This window comes from Palaemon carinicauda, chromosome 2 (genome assembly GCF_036898095.1).
Source record: "Palaemon carinicauda isolate YSFRI2023 chromosome 2, ASM3689809v2, whole genome shotgun sequence".
Lineage (NCBI taxonomy): Eukaryota > Metazoa > Arthropoda > Malacostraca > Decapoda > Palaemonidae > Palaemon > Palaemon carinicauda.
The window spans coordinates 111,342,665-111,346,729 of NC_090726.1; the positions used below are offsets into that span (position 1 = coordinate 111,342,665).

The 4,065-nt window shown below is 39.6% G+C and overlaps 1 long non-coding RNA gene across 1 annotated transcript; it reads right to left on the reverse strand.

Moving 5' to 3' along the window:
• Positions 1 to 810: 810 nt before the first annotated feature.
• Positions 811 to 2,275, reverse strand: LOC137620402 (uncharacterized). The gene is made up of 3 exons (XR_011040062.1): positions 1,609 to 2,275; positions 1,276 to 1,337; positions 811 to 939 (listed from the first exon to the last, which is right to left on the reverse strand). It is a non-coding gene; the product is annotated as an uncharacterized lncRNA (long non-coding RNA).
• Positions 2,276 to 4,065: the final 1,790 nt, after the last annotated feature.

Below are 4,065 nucleotides of genomic sequence, written 5' to 3' on the forward strand. Positions count from 1 at the left end.
GGATGAGGACGGACGTGATGTCATTTAGCAATGGCGCCCGTTTGTTTACGTTTCAAGTACCAAAAGCAGCCACGGACGAGTGTAACTGTGGAACGGCTCCCCAGTTATTCTCCACCTTTCATATCGAAGTGTTAACTCTATATGGGGTGCAGATAGCTATGTGGCGTGTTAATACATGCATCCCCTGTTGATATACGATATCCTAGAGGTAAACCTTTAGGGTACTCGCACCAGAAGTTAGAATTCTGTGATAACCTTTAATTTAATTCTCTGAGAATATCCCTGTAGTTAAATATACCCTAGGAAGCTCCCTGCTATACTGTATCGCGGAGGCCGGTAGAAAGCTGGACTTAGGAATGAGGACAGACGTGACGTCACACAGTATGGCGGACTGTTTGTTTACGTTGCGAGTACCGTAACAGTAATGAAGGAGGGTAACTTTGGAACGGCTCCTCAGTTACCTCGCCACCTTTCCCCCTCGAAGCGTAAACGCTATGTGGGGTTCAGTTACCTCGCCACCTTTCCCCCTCGAAGCGTAAACGCTATGTGGGGTGCAGATAGCCATGTGGTGTGTTAACCCTGGATAGGTACGCTCCTCGGACACCCCTTTAAGGGTATACTCGGTCGCGCGCAACCCCAACTCCGAAAAAAATTCTTGAAAAATCTCTTTTTGCAGTAACCTCATTTTTTTTTTTTTTACCAAAAAAAAATTAAATGAATGCTTAAAACTACTGTAAAGATAAAAACTACTCATCTGCATAAAAACTATTTATTATAAATATTTAAAAAAAATAAGTAGAAAAAAAAGACCTTACATAAAAATTCATAAAAAAATAATTTTTCTCCTATTTACAAAAATAATTTTAGGGATTGAATCTTGAATGTCTAGGACACATCTTGCTATATTTTGGATGAAATCGGACCCATAGAGGTGAAGATCTGAAATGAGAAAAAAAGGGTAACTTTTTTTGGCCAAAAAAATGTGTCCAAATTTCATGAATTTTTTTAGGTACCCAAATGAAATCCGAATTGGCTAATTTTTTTATGGAATAAACACATGTTATCCTAGAATAGAAATATGTAAAAAAATCTTCATTATTTTGTAAATTACATTTATATCAGGGGCCATATCTAAAGGTCATTTTTTGAGTACTTAGAAATTTCGTAAAAAAATACCTATATATAATATATAATATGATTTTATGCAGGTAAAAATATACCAAAATATCACAAATTCTATATGGAACAAGAATATATATAGATAGGGCAACTTACGCTTCGGATATGTCCACAAAATGGCCGCCAACCACACTGACTCAGACTCCCTGTTCTGCCTCCTGAAATGTAGGAAGGGTATGTCAATTTCAAGGTGTTATTTACTAATCTAATTATTCTTGGATATACATAAAAATTGTATGGTGGGTTGCTGGATGAATGTCGATTATTTTACGAATATAAAATTTGAATGCTGACCCAAAAAAAAATTTTTGAAGGGAAATCAAATCGAAAAAAAAGAAAATTGTAAATCAATAATAATATTTTCGGTAATAAAATTTGATGATATTCAATCAAAAAAGAAGTAAACAAAATTTTCATGTTGTAACTTACAAATAACGCTGCGTTACAGTTTGGACAGATGCTACAGTTTGGACAGAGGACACTCTGGTGGACCAGACAAACAGGACTCTTGCACAGGAGACAGGCAGTGTTTGTCTTGCGGTCGTCCCTAGGCGGGCAGCTGTGACAGCGAATCCTTTTAGGGAGTTTTCTGTGGCCAACGGGAATTCGATGTCTTGGTGGGACCTGCTCAGGTATCTTGAAAGTATCCACCATGATTTGACGGAGTCCTTTCGACAAACTGTGTGACGTTAGATACCGATGTATTGCCTGGGGAGCACACAACTCGTAGGCGATATCTCTGAGGAACGTTCGCTTTGGCACTGGCTTGGTGAAAGGCATGGACGTATAGAGAATATAAGAATTGACCATTATTATATTCAATATCCCATAAAAGAGAGTCAGAGGCCAGCGTCGTGACTTACGAATACAACTAGATGTAGAACACATCTGGTCGAATGTGTCTACACCTCCCTTGGTCGCATTATAAAACATCTGAATGTCGGTCTTCCTTTTTTCGACTTCAGACGGATCATGATGCAGGGAACTCAACAGCATCACCTTCTTAGTCCTTCTAATTTGCTGACACTGTAGAGTTAGATTGTGTTCGTAATTGAACACTGCCACTGAGTCCTTTGGGGGAAGCACCTTCTCCGTAAGTTCCTTAGGAATATAAGGCTTTTGGCGAATGGTACCACACAAATGCATGGCCTTATCCAAGAGTGACAAAGCATGCGGTAGCGTCGTGAAAAAGTTATCCGTCGTCACTGTGCGGCCACAGCTCTGAAAAGGTGCCACAAGATCAGACGTAAAAACTTCTCCAAGCGTCGATCCTCTAGGTATCTGGACAGTGTCCTTCCCCAAGTACGCAATCGCATTACACATGTAATGCGTATCGGCATCACACGCCAATACAATCTTGATACCATATCTAGAAGAAGGGAAATGGAATTAGTAACTAATAAAGGTAAAAAGATAAAAAAAAATAAAAAAAATACACAATATACAATTATATTACTAATCAATATAGTAATAATAATAATAAAATAATAATAATAATAAATATATAAGAAAAACATTTACAAATACGAAAGATAAATTATCAGTTATATAAATGAACAAGTTATACATAGATAGAGATAGAATAGATGATATATTATGATTTAGATACATAAATCATATAGCAAGTTCTTTACTTCACAAAATAGATATATATATATATATATATATATATATATATATATATATATATATATATATATATATATATATATATATATATATATATATATATATATACAATTTTTTATAATTTCAAAACAATAATAACATGTGCAAATATAAAAAACAAAGAATTTTACTTACTTAGCAGGTTTATTTGGTATGTACATCTTGAATGGACAGCGCCCCCGGAAAGGGACAAGCTGTTCATCCACAGTAAGATGTGGTCCTGGGGTGTAATTGTTTCGACAATTGGTCACCACGTGATCGAAGAGTTTTCTAATGGGTGCGAGGCGATCCACTTTCACCCTCTCTACTCTGGTGGCCGAATCATCGAACCGAATTACCCTCACCAACAGGGTGAAACGACGCTCGTTCATTGTACATCTGTACAAAGGATTTCCCTCTGTGAGGTTCCACATGTCCCACGTCGGTGTATGGTTGTCCGCCCGCACTGCCGTCATTATTAGGATACCAATAAACGCCTTCAGTTCCCTCAGGTCAATGTCCCTGAGGGCAACGTTGCCCTTATGATGATAATGACTCCTCAATAGGGCAAGGCGTTCATTAGAATACAAAACAACCTCGGCTAGCATGCGGTCGCTCAAAAAGAGCGAGAAAATGTCGGACACTTTGCTCGTTCCCAACGTGAGAGAAGTGGGACCCCCAGGCTCAATCCTTGGTGTGAACATATGGGGGAGGGTGGGATTTGGGTCTCTATGCCAAACAGTACCGTCGCGACCTTTCACCGATTCAGCATCAATGTGGGTGATTGCCGTCCCCCTGGCTGCCTGTAGATCCCCCCTTCTCCTCTTCCTGCTTCTCTCCTCCACTGGCGTGAGCTGAGGTACCAGTACCGTTACTGGGGGCGGACCACGTGAAGTTGATGGCACAGGACTTGTTATCGTGCTGACTGGGACAACATGAGAACCAGAAGCCCCAACCCCCTCTTCCTCCCCCACATCGTCGTCGGCTTCTCCATCACCATTCCCTAAGGTGATAATCTCAGGATTTTGGGTCACCTCCTGTTCCTCCCAGACCTCCTGCTCCAACTCATCGATATTGATAAATTCGTCGTCACTGATGTCATCAATCTCCAAAGCATCATCGACATCACTATCGAACTGCTCTAAGAGCTGATTTATGGCATCCAAGCCCAATGATTGCCTCCTGCTTGCCATTTTGATATCTGCAAAGAATGAGAAAAAATTAGAAATACGCATTCGA